The sequence below is a fragment of the Triticum aestivum genome, chromosome 3B, assembly GCF_018294505.1.
Source record: "Triticum aestivum cultivar Chinese Spring chromosome 3B, IWGSC CS RefSeq v2.1, whole genome shotgun sequence".
In the NCBI taxonomy this organism is placed as follows: domain Eukaryota; kingdom Viridiplantae; phylum Streptophyta; class Magnoliopsida; order Poales; family Poaceae; genus Triticum; species Triticum aestivum.
The window spans coordinates 562,853,888-562,866,400 of NC_057801.1; the positions used below are offsets into that span (position 1 = coordinate 562,853,888).

General features: G+C 44.9%; 1 pseudogene; it reads left to right on the forward strand.

Annotated features, from left to right (window-relative positions):
- Positions 1-4,027: 4,027 nt before the first annotated feature.
- On the forward strand, positions 4,028-6,995 carry LOC123067600 (uncharacterized; annotated as a pseudogene).
- Positions 6,996-12,513: the final 5,518 nt, after the last annotated feature.

Sequence of the window (12,513 nt, forward strand, 5' to 3'; positions counted from 1 at the left end):
CTATGGAGCGAGCAACTGATTTATTGGAAATCATACATACTGATGTGTGTGGTCCAATGAATATTGAGGCTCACAGTGGGTATCTTTGTTTTCTCACCTTCACAGATGATTTGAGCAGATATGGGTATATCTACTTGATGAAACGCAAGTCTGAAACATTTGAAAAGTTCAAAGAATTTCAGAGTGAAGTGGAAAATCATCGTAACAGGAAAATAAAGTTTCTACGATCTGATCGTGGAGGAGAATATTTGAGTTACGAGTTTGGTTTACATTTGAAGCAATGTGGAATAGTTTCGCAACTCACGCCATCCGGAACACCACAACGAAATGGTGTGTCCGAATATCATAATCGCACTTTACTAGATATGGTGCGATCTATGATGTCTCTCACTGATTTACCGCTATCGTTTTGGGGTTATGCTTTAGAGACGGCTGCATTCACATTAAATAGGGCACCATCAAAATCCGTTGAGACGACGCCTTATGAACTGTGGTTTGGCAAGAAACCAAAGTTGTCGTTTCTTAAAGTTTGGGGCTGCGATGCTTATGTGAAGAAACTTCAACCAGATAAGCTCGAACCGAAATCGGAGAAATGTGTCTTCATAGGATACCCAAAAGAGACTATTGGGTATACCTTCTATCACAGATCCGAGGGCAAGATTTGTGTTGCTAAATTCGGATCCTTTCTAGAGAAGGAGTTTCTCTCGAAAGAAGTGAGTGGGAGGAAAGTAGAACTTGATGAGGTAACTGTACCTACTCCCTTATTGGAAAGTAGTTCATCACAAGAAACCGTTCCTGTGACAACTACACCAATCAGTGAGGAAGCTAATGATATTGATCATGAAACTTCAGATCAAGTTACTACCGAACCTCGTAGGTCAACTAGAGTAAGATCTGCACCAGAGTGGTACGGTAACCCTATTCTGGAAGCCATGTTACTTGACCATGACGAACCTACGAACTATGAGGAAGTGATGATGAGCCCAGATTCCGCAAAATGGCTTGAGGCTATGAAATCTGAGATGGGATCCATGTATGAGAACAAAGTATGGACTTTGGATGACTTGCCCGATGATCGGCAAGCCATCGAGAATAAATGGATTTTCTAGAAGAAGACTGACGCTGATGGTAATGTAATTGTCTAGAAAGCTTGACTTGTTGCAAAAGGTTTTCGACAAGTTCAAGGGGTTGACTACGATGAGACTTTCTCACCCGTAGCGATGCTTAAGTCTGTCCGAATCATGTTAGCGATTGCCGCATTTTATGATTATGAAATATGGCAAATGGATTGCAAAATTGCATTCCTAAATGGATTTCCGGAGGAAGAGTTGTATATGATGCAACCAGAAGGTTTTGTCGATCCAAAAGGTGCTAACAAAGTGTGCAAGCTCCAGCGATCCATTTATGGACTGGTGCAAGCCTCTCGGAGTTGGAATAAGCGCTTTGATAGTGTGATCAAAGCATATGGTTTTATACAGACTTTTGGAGAAGCCTGTATTTACAAAAAAGTGAGTGGGAGCTCTGTAGCATTTCTGATATTATATGTAGATGACATATTGTTAATTGGAAATGATATAGAATTTCTGGATAGCATAAAGGGATACTTGAATAAAAGTTTTTCAGTGAAAGACCTCAGTGAAGCTGCTTACATATTGGGCATCAAGATCTATAGAGATAGATCAAGACGCTTAATTGGACTTTCACAAAGCACATACCTTGATAAAGTTTTGAAAAGGTTCAATATGGATCACTCAAAGAAAGGGTTCTTGCCTGTATTACAAGGTGTGAAGTTGAGTCAGACTCAATGCCCGACCACAGCAGAAGATAGAGAGAAAATGAAAAATATTCCCTATGCTTCAGCCATGGGCTCTATCATGTATGCAATGCTGTGTACCAGACCTGACGCATGCTTAGCAATAAATTTGGCAGGGAGGTACCAAAGTAATCCAGGAGTGGATCACTGGACAGTGGTCAAGAACATCCTGAAATACCTGAAAAGGACTAAGGATATGTTTCTCGTTTATGGAGGTGACAAAAAGCTAGTCGTAAATGGTTACGTCGATGCAAGCTTTGACACTGATCCAGACGATTCTAAATCGCAAACCAGATACATGTTTATATTGAACGGTGGAGCTGTCAGTTGGTGCAGTTCCAAACAAAGCGTCGTGGCGGGATCTACATGCGAAGCAGAGTACATAGCTGCTTTGGAAGCAGCAAATGAAGGAGTCTGGATGAAGGAGTTCATTTCCGATCTAGGTGTCATACTTAGTGCATCGGGACCAATGATGATCTTCTATGACAATACTCGTGCAATTGCCTTGGCAAAGGAATCCAGATTTCACAAGAGGACCAAGCACATCAAGAGACGCTTCAATTCCATCCGGGACCAAGTCTAGGTGGGAGACATAGAGATTTGCAAGATACATACGTATCTGAATGTTGCAGACCCATTGACTAAGCCTCTTCCACGAGCAAAACATGATCAGCACTAAGACTCCATAGGTGTTAGAATCATTACTGTGTAATCTAGATTATTGACTCTAGTGCAAGTGGGAGACTGAAGGAAATATGCCCTAGAGGCAATAATAAAGTTATTATTTATTTCCTCATATCATGATAAATGTTTATTATTCGTGCTAGAATTGTATTAACCGGAAACATGATACATGTGTGAATACATAGACAAACTTAATGTCACTAGTATGCCTCTACTTGACTAGCTCATTAATCAAAGATGGTTATGTTTCCTAACCATAGACATGAGTTGTCATTTGATTAACGGGATCACATCATTAGAAGAATGATGTGATTGACTTGACTCATTCCGTTAGCTTAGCACTTGATCGTTTAGTATGTTGCTATTGCTTTCTTCATGACTTATACATGTTCCTACAACTATGAGATTATGCAACTCCCATTTACCGAAGGAACACTTTGTGTGCTACCAAACGTCACAACGTAACTGGGTGATTATAAAGGAGCTCTACAGGTGTCTCCAAAGGTACATGTTGGGTTGGCGTATTTTGAGATTAGGTTTTGTCACCCCGATTGTCGTAGAGGTATCTCTGGGCCCTCTCGGTAATGCACATCACTATAAGCCTTGCAAGCAATGTAGCTAATGAGTTAGTTACAGAATGATGCATTATGTAACGAGTAAAGAGACTTGCCGGTAACGAGATTGAACTAGGTATTGAGATACGGACGATCAAATCTCGGGCAAGTAACATACCGATGACACAGAGAACAACGTATGTTGTTATGCGGTTTGACCGATAAAGATCTTCGTAGAATATGTAGGAGCCAATATGAGCATCCAGGTTCCGCTATTGGTTATTGACCGGAAACGTGTCTCGGTCATGTCTACATAGTTCTTGAACCCGTAGGGTCCGCACGCTTAAGGTTTCGATGACAATTATATTATGAGTTTATGAGTTTTGATGTACCGAAGTTTGTTCGGAGTCCCGGATAAGACTACGGACATGACGAGGAGTCTCGAAATGGTCGAGACATGAAGATTGATATATTGGAAGCCTATATTTCACTACTAGGAAAATGCTTATACATAGAACTTTACCAGTAGCGTTTGTTTGTGTCCCCACGCTACTGGTAATTACCAGTAGCGCTGGGTACAAAGCACGCTACTGGTATGGCTTAGCAGCAGCGTTGCTTTCTTTGGTGCATGCTACTGGTAAATAATTCTTGACTGTGCCCACCGGACAAACCATAACAATAGCGTGGGTCGTAAACCTACGCCACTGCTAATGAATAACCGTAGAGCCGGTGAGACACCCTGCGCTACCGCTAGCACAGTCCGTCAGTCCCACACCGGACCACCCCCGATCCATTACCCACCCCACCAACCGTCCCAGTTCAACCCCACACCGCACCCATTCCCGATCCAGATTCCCTCCACCTCCTCTCCTCTCCTCTGCCACCGGGATCCCCTCCCGGTTCTTCTCCGGAATAAGGCGACGGAGTGAGAAGGGAAAGGGGAAGGGGAAGCAGTGTGTGTCGGCGCGGCGGAGCAATGGTGGACAAGCCGAGCCGGGCGCTGGTGTTGTACGCCGCCGGCCATGCGGCGCTGCTCGCTGGGGGCGGAGGGGGGAAGGTCCAGCTCGACGCGTTCGCCTCCATAGCCTCATGCGGCTTCCTCTCCGTCCGCACCCTCGCGGTCAACGGTGAATTATGCAGCGGACCGCGTTTGGAGATGCCGATATGTGCAGAGAGAGATGGGTAACCGTGGAGTGGATCTCGTAGCGGACCGCCGGCCCCCGGCCCCAGGGCTCGTACATCCAGCCGGCCACCGGCGACCTGCTCGCCGGTGAGTATGTGCAGCAGCCTGAAGAGGCGCCTGTAGGCAGGGGAAGCCACCGGATCTTGCAGCGCAGCGCAGTTGAGGTATAAATCCGTTCCTCTCTTCTCAATCCGACTAATTCAGTTTCTTCGACTAGAATCATGGGGGTCCATCTTAAGTCTTAACTGCAAACTGTTGGTCGTCCACCACAGATTTGCTCCCGCTCTATATCCTTCACCGTTTATTGTTTCTTCAACTAAATCATGTGTGCCTAATTTGGTCGTATAAGCCACTCTAAATCACCGTCTACAGATCTGCTGCCCAGCTGGTGTGTGTGTCTCAGTACTGAGACTAATTTGGTCGTATAAGCCACTCCTAGGATCTTCTCTAGTGAGTCCGTCCATTTGCTGCCAGATAACTAGCACATGCTCACCACTCTTTATGAAACAACATATCAGATACTTCTTGATTTGCTTGCCAACTAAATGGTGCAAATTACTTCATGTACGTAAGTCAGTGTAGGATGAAAATCACAACTGTTTTGTGTAATTAAAAGAGATGCTAGTGCGGAAGAAATGAAGAGGAACTGAGGATTTTGCCGCGCAGTCAGGTTCTGGCAGTAGTTCTAAGGACACTAGAATAATCGACCGGGCGTTCACTCTGCTGGGATTTGCAGAGGGGAATGTCCAGGATGCGTCCGAATTTGATCTGGTGTTTGTGCATGCCGTAATGGAGAACACAGCCAGCAAGCTTGGGAAATTAGGGATGAAGACGAATCTCAACCGGCTTGACAAATTGGTGGCTTCAGTCATGGAAGCTGCGCCGGTCGGTTCAGCTGTCGCTGCCCGTATTCATGTTTCTGTTATCTTGAGCTATGGATCTGCTACTGCAAATAAGGAAGAGGCATGCCTCATCTTGAACTCTTCAACCGAAACTGATTCCGACTTGAAGTTACTCCGTCCACAAATAACTTTATTATGCATATCCTGCAGGAATCATCATCCAATGCTACTGGCACAGTGGCAACAAGGAGTACACGTTCTGATTTGGCCAAGGAGTTATCTTTTGAGGAATTTATAAAGGTCTGCTTAATGCACTTTTTAGAATGTTTGCCTGAATCATAGAAACTTTATCAAATAATACTATATATGCAAGTTTGTTCTCGTGATCCTATTTATTACTTTGTTTCTTCAGTTGTTTATAATGGACAAACACTGCAGTTCTCCCTTTTCCTAGTGTGGGTACTGGTGCCAGCATTAGAAACATGACAATACCTTTTTTAGGAAATAGAATTTGTAGATTAGAATAAGCCATGTAGTATTGATATTAATTCCTTGGGTAGTGGGCAGTTTATGTGATAATATAGTAACTATGGTATTACAAATTCTCAACCTCCTCTTTTGATTTGTAACAAAATCGTTTCTATAGAATGGTAGGGCTTCTCTTCTATACAACCAACTTTACCCAATTGCTTCCACAGAGCAACACCAAACTCCGCACTTAGCATCATTGTGTCAGAGCAACACCAATTCAGCACTTAGAATCATTGTATTTTGTCATTTAACTTTAGTTTTGTAGGTATGTGACAGATTTATTGCCCGTAAGCTTGTGCAACGGTTTTGTGACAAAGCCCTTGCGTTTGGTCTAAAGGGCTATGCAAAGCTGTAAGTATCCGATCCTCAGTAAGCATTTTTACATGACTCTTTTTACCGAATCTCCAATTTTGACGTCATTCTTACTGTTTTGGTTTTGGTGCTACTGCTATACTCTCCTGTAAATTCCTACTATGTGTATATATGAAACCTAATTTTAGTCTTTTTTTAATAAATTAAATTCTCACTTGAGGACAAAAGACAGACCTTGTCTATCTACCCTTGTTCAGTGATGCCATTTTTTTGTATTTCTAATTCTTCTAGGTAGTACCAACAAAGAGCAGACCAAATGATTTCTTCAGGAAAGAGGAAAAGCCCATTAACTTCAGAATTCATTTGTCAAGTCTATGAACTGGCAGGCATATATTCTAGGCTTCAGTTTGTATAGTCACTATGCTCTACCAACCGTAGATTCATGAACTTTGTTATCTTTGAAAACGTGAAAGTTATCAAGGTATTGAAGTGACTACTTAGAAAAATGGATAGATAGAAAATTACCAAAAGAATTATGCCTCTAGCTCCTTATGTGCTTTGTAGGTGCTGTTTCTTTTTAGGGCTTCCAACACAACAGAATTGCTTCTAATCTTTTGCGTTATCTTTTGTCATCGAAGTAGCTATGTGCCGCTTCAATGTGTAGTTAAGTTGTGCATTATGGCTTAAATAAGAATCTCGGAAAAAAATTGTAGCACATTGGCATCAACATGTACCACATTGTTTTTCCGTGTCATTCTTCTGAAGAATCTGAAGTTTCTAAATCTCTGTTGGTAATGCTGCAGGCTTGTGGTGGCGACACTGACGGTCGTCGAGAGATTCGTGGACTGGATGGTGTCGTGGCTGCCGATGGATTCCTTCGTCCACTGGTGGTGAGGCACGAGCACGACATCGATCGAGGCCTGCTGGAGCTGAGGGTCAGGGCGAGGGACGTGACGGCATCACAACTCAAGGCGGCGGCCGCCGTTGGTCAGGTGTGGCTCGCAAGGTTGCTCGGTGTGTTTCATCGCAGCTGCAGGCCACATGATCAGGCCGGGCAGGCTTTGCACATTGACTAGGCACACAACACTATGTGATAGGAATTATACATGAGTTGCCGTTAGCTACAATGAGAAATTGTGATGGTAGATACGAAAATTGTGTGACCAAATGGAATTGCTTCATTTTAATTTTTTTAATTCCTAATAAGTTACTAGTAGCATGGGGAGGAACTGGGCGCTACTAGTATATAGGATACTAGTAGCGTTTGTAGTTTACCAACGCTACTACTATTTGATTACTGGTAGCGCGTGTACGTAATAGCAGTAGCGCTGGTGGAACACGCTACTAGTAACTTTTTTAGCTGTAGCGTGGGGTAAAAAACGCGCTACTGCTAAAATTTAGCTATAGCACCGTAGCAGTAGCGCGTGCACGCGCTACTGGTATGCAAAAAACCTACGCTACTGGTAGTGTTTTTCCTAGTAGTGTTTGGATATCGGAAGTGTTTTGGGTGAAATCGGGATTTTACCGGAGTACCGAGAGGTTACCGGAACCCCTCGGGGGGCTTAATGGGCCTACATGGGCCTTAGTGGAGAAGAGGAGAGGAGGCAAGGGCTGGGCCGCGCGCCCCTCCCCCCTAGTCCGAATAGGACAAGGAGAGGGGGGCGGCACCCCCTTTCCTTCCTCTCTCCCTCCTCCTTCCCCCCTTCTCCAGTCCAACAAGGAAGGAGGGAGTCCTACTCCCGGTGGGAGTAGGACTCCCCTTGGCGCGCCCCTCCTAGGCCGGCCACCCCTCCCCCCTGGCTCCTTTATATACGGGGGCAGGGGGCACCTCTAGACACAACAATTGATCATTGATCTCTTAGCCGTGTGCGGTGCCCCCCTCCACCATAGTCCTCCTCGATAATATTGTAGCGGTGCTTAGGTGAAGCCCTGCGACGGTAGAACATCAAGGTCGTCACCATGCCGTCGTGCTGATGGAACTCTTCCCCGACATTCTGCTGGATCGGAGTACGGGGATCGTCATCGAGCTGAACGTGTGCTAAAACTCGGAGGTGCTGTAGTTACGGTGCTTGATCGGTCGGGCCGTGAAGACGTACGGCTACATCAACCGCGTTGTTCTAACGCTTCCGCTTTCGGTCTACGAGGGTACGTGGACACACTCTCCCCTCTCGTTGCTATGCATCACCATGATCTTGCGTGTGCGTAGGAAAATTTTGAAATTACTACGTTCCCCAACAGTTACCCCTAGTATACAGAAAAATGACAACCAAACAACACCATGGGGCGGCGAGGCAATGGGTGCAGGGAGGGGCACTAAGAGTCCAAAAAAAGACTCTCCTTGAGAGTCTTCTTCATTAAGTCCCAAAAAGCAAGTTTTAGTCCCTAGTAGTCCCTCCTGTTTGGTTAAAAAGTCTTTAAAAGGGACTTTTTCTAGTCCCTACACTAAAAAGTCCCTTGAAACAAACACCCCCTAAAACGGACGTAATAGTACGCACTCTCCCTTGCCCCTCGACCCTCGCCCACGTGGTGGACGTGCAACAATTCATTCGGTCTCATATAGCCAGAACGATATATACTGCAGTACCATTATTGCTCGACTTCCCGAAGAGGCGAAGAGCCAATCGTAAGGTTAATATTTTGGAGATGCCAAGCGCAAGGTTATAGGAGAACGAGCAGTAGGTGCCGCGTCATTTATAAATAAAGTTTTTTTTCTTTAGTGGCACGTACGCAATATGATAGGTTCATATGGAGAGAAAAGGAAACCACTCCAATATATACATAGTTAGGACGGGCCAGCCTACACGGTTGCTTGCTGGGGTTGCTCTCTTCACACTCTCTCGCACAAAATGACTGTGGCCACATCTTTAACATCCCGACAGATCACGTCCGCCGGGGGAAGGGGTGGATGCTTAGTGTAGATGCGGTCGCCGTCGCCGACGGCGAAAACCCACTGTCGACACGTCCCGATCAAGCGGCCCCGCCGTTCTCTCTCACAAAGCCGGTGAGGTTGCCTTCATCCCTTGCTCACTACCGCGACGTGGGCAGTTGCCGCCTCCCGCCGCCCTCCTCAAGGTTGAGCTACGTCCCGACATCCCTCAGGTACAACTCCCTTTACAACCGGCTTGCACCACTGCTCCAGCCGCCCACATCACTCCATGTGGATATTTCTCTACTTCTTTGCCCCACACATACCTCTACTGGCTTCTATGTACTATACTTGTGATGAGTTTATGTCTCATCAACTAGTCCCAGTAATCTTATTCTAATCACGCTTCTTCAATTTCTTTGCCACAGGGATGTTCATCTCGATTTTGGTGAAACTGCACAAAATGATCCAATGGCCAAAAGGTTACAAACTTCATTTCTTAGGAAGCTCGAACGTTGCCAACAAATTGAAGCCTGGTTAGGGTTTACGATTCAAGGGCTAGGGACTGCATGGATCGTTTTTTTCTTTAGCTGCCTCTATTCCAAAATAAGTGTCAACTTTAGTGGTAGTACAACTTTATACTAAAGTTTGCATAAAGTTGAGACACTTATTTTGGAACAGAGGGAGTACATATTTGCTATGATCTGTCAATCAGTGAGACGCAATAGCATGCATGTTAGTCTCCTTTGTATTTGATGAAATGTTGCAACGGGCAACCTTGGACGCAAGATACATGTAACAGAAGCTGGAAGCTTCATAGCATTGTACAAATTCATCTCGCTGATAAATTACAGTACGTACTATACTAGTACTTCCTCCGTTCCTAAATATAAGTCTTTGTAGAGATTTCACCATGAACCACATGCGGATGTATATAGATGCATTTTAAGTGTAGATTCATTCATTTTGTTCCGTATGTAGTCCACCTAGTGGAATCTCTACAAAGACTTATCTACTATATATCTTAATAGCTAGCCCCCACCACTAGGAATTCTCTATCCTCTCGTTGAGCCACATCATCAAAATTAATGTAGCCGTTAGATGAACTAAATTAGTCCATAATAGCCGTCTGATCTAGACGTTGAGAGGCTCCGCACTAAGCCACATGCAAGCATGCAGAAATACCGTGGCATGCATGTGAGTGGGTTTAAAATCACATCAACATGTCTGCATGCAAGAATGCACTGGTAGCATGCATGTAAGTGAGCTTTTAAGTCCCATTAACATGTCAAAAAGAAAAATATAATCCCATTATGCAGTAGGAGTTGGCTGATCTTTTTTCCTTATGTGGGATGATCTAAATGATGATGGGAGTTTTTTTTAGTTTGGCTACCACATTTGTCATGCGGTTATAGAGTTTTTTTAGTTCTATGAAATCGATAATATTACGCATAGAGATATACGGCTGTTCCGCGGCAACGCCCGAGAAGTCATCTAGTATTTAGGAACGAAGGGAGTACTATGTAAAGAGTTAGGTGTCGCACGGTGTCCAGAAAATATGGTGATAGTGTGAGGTGGGCCATGTAATCACTGAGCCTGCGTGTTTTCACTGCTCTTGCACTCCTCCACTGTAAGAATGGAGAAAATTGTAATCTAGTAGTACCTCCTTTCACCGAAAGCGTGGGACATCCAATAGTCCTACCACCTCAGTAATAATGACCAATGAGCCGTCAAATCACATAGACCCAGCAGTAAGTTGGATGGACGAAGCAACCATCACTCTTGAATCCGCTTCTCCCTTCAACGCAGGCGCCAGTGAGAGGTCGCGTCCGCTCTGCCCGGGCATAAATGCGGCACCGATTCTTTGGAGCGGTGCTGACCATTTCGGGCGGGAAGCGCGCGCGGGCGATGGAGGGGCTTTGGGTGGGCTAGGCTGGTCAGGAGCGGGCGTGGCAGCTGTCCGCCTGTCCCTATCTGACGTCCGGAAACGAGAGGATGCACCGACTCTCGCGGCTAAAATCGTACACTACACACCATCTCTCTGTAGGAGTAGGTCGATCTGTCGCTCTCTCTAACACACACATGCTATTAAACACACACACACACACACGCACGCACACACACAGGTTCATAGAATAGGAAAATCGTGCGAGTGAGAAGCCACAGGAAGTGAGATACGAATGGAGTACGTACAAGAAGAGAAGAGGCGACAAATATTCCATCAAACCTGGACTGAGGAGTAGTACTCCCTCCGTCTAGGTGTTAAGTCATCTTACGGAGATCAGATATTCCCAAAATGTTTAGGCGTCGTCCATTAACTTCGCATCTCAATCCCCTCCTGGCCTCGTTGCTAGGAAGTGTTGTTACTTAGGGAGCATTTGGATCCTTAGCAAGAACAGCTTATAGCATAGCCCAACAAGGTTAGGCATTTGGAACTATTAAAATATGTTAGCTTTTGTGGGCCAGCTAGCTTGGGTGGGCTAGAAAAACCTTGCTAGCTCAGGAGAGCCAGATCGGCTCACTTCCGACGGCAAACTTCGCGTAGTAGTAACATAGACTAGTAACATATGCATGTTACTATTCCAAGTTACTCACCGCTATGACTAGCCTAAGCAATGTAACCAAACGCTCCTTACTCTGCCTTGTTATCTCCCCCGGAAACCCAATGCATGGAGCGCAACTACGCATTGATCAGTCAAGAAATCAAAGTTGGCTTGCATGCGAGTTAATACGTGGCCCTGCATGGTATCTAAAACGGCATCTCTTAGTTGTTTGGATTAATTGTTGCGTTTAGAGATAGAAATCAAGGCTTTGATTGGAGGAATGATTGGTCAAGTTTCTCCTTCTCCTCCAATCTGCTTGCACCTTGGTCCCGCTACACCTTCTAATGTGACTTATTACACCTAGACGGAGGGACTAGTACGAGATACGGTGGCACACTGACTTAGGTCGAATACAAGTGCCCAAAATTGTGTGCATGTTATAAAAAGGATTCACTTAAAATAGTACGTGAGTGAACAGAGGGATCAATTGGACAGTGTTCCCGAGTAGTAGCGAGATGTGTGAGGTAAGATACACCGCTGGCGCTTTTAATTTTACTTATTAATTTGTTTGTTTCACCCTCTGACTGGTGGGACCCAATGTACTACGTGGAGAGAGGTAAGGTGACTAAGGCTGCATTATTTCTGCACCACTGTGGATAGTCTTACCACCAAAGCCACATGACACGATTATGATTTAAATCCCAATGACTCCCACACAAAAAAAACACGGCATGCTTGTCACACGAATGCATGAATGTATAAAAGGTTATTTTCCTATCGTTGAACATAACGGGAGGGTTGTGTAGCTGGTTAGCCAGTTTGCTCATCAAACTTGAGGTCTCGGGTTCGATAACTACACTTGAGCATAATTCGTGCCAGGAGGATTCTTTGACTGGTCAAAATGGATGGATACAGAGCTATACGATCTCATAGTGACCGTATAATCACCTCATCACATATAAGCTGCAGCGTCGGCGCTTGTTTTCTAGGGTTTGCACTCTTCACTCTCTCTCTCCAATATATATATACACGCTGGAGCCTCAGCGCTTGTAGTTGCTCTCTTCACAATCTCTCACCCTCTCCAGATCTAAACAAAACTTCGTTGGCCTCTCTCTCTTAGTGCTTGTAGTTGCTCTCTTCACACTCTCTCACCCTCTCCAGATCTAAACAAGTCTTCGTTGGCCT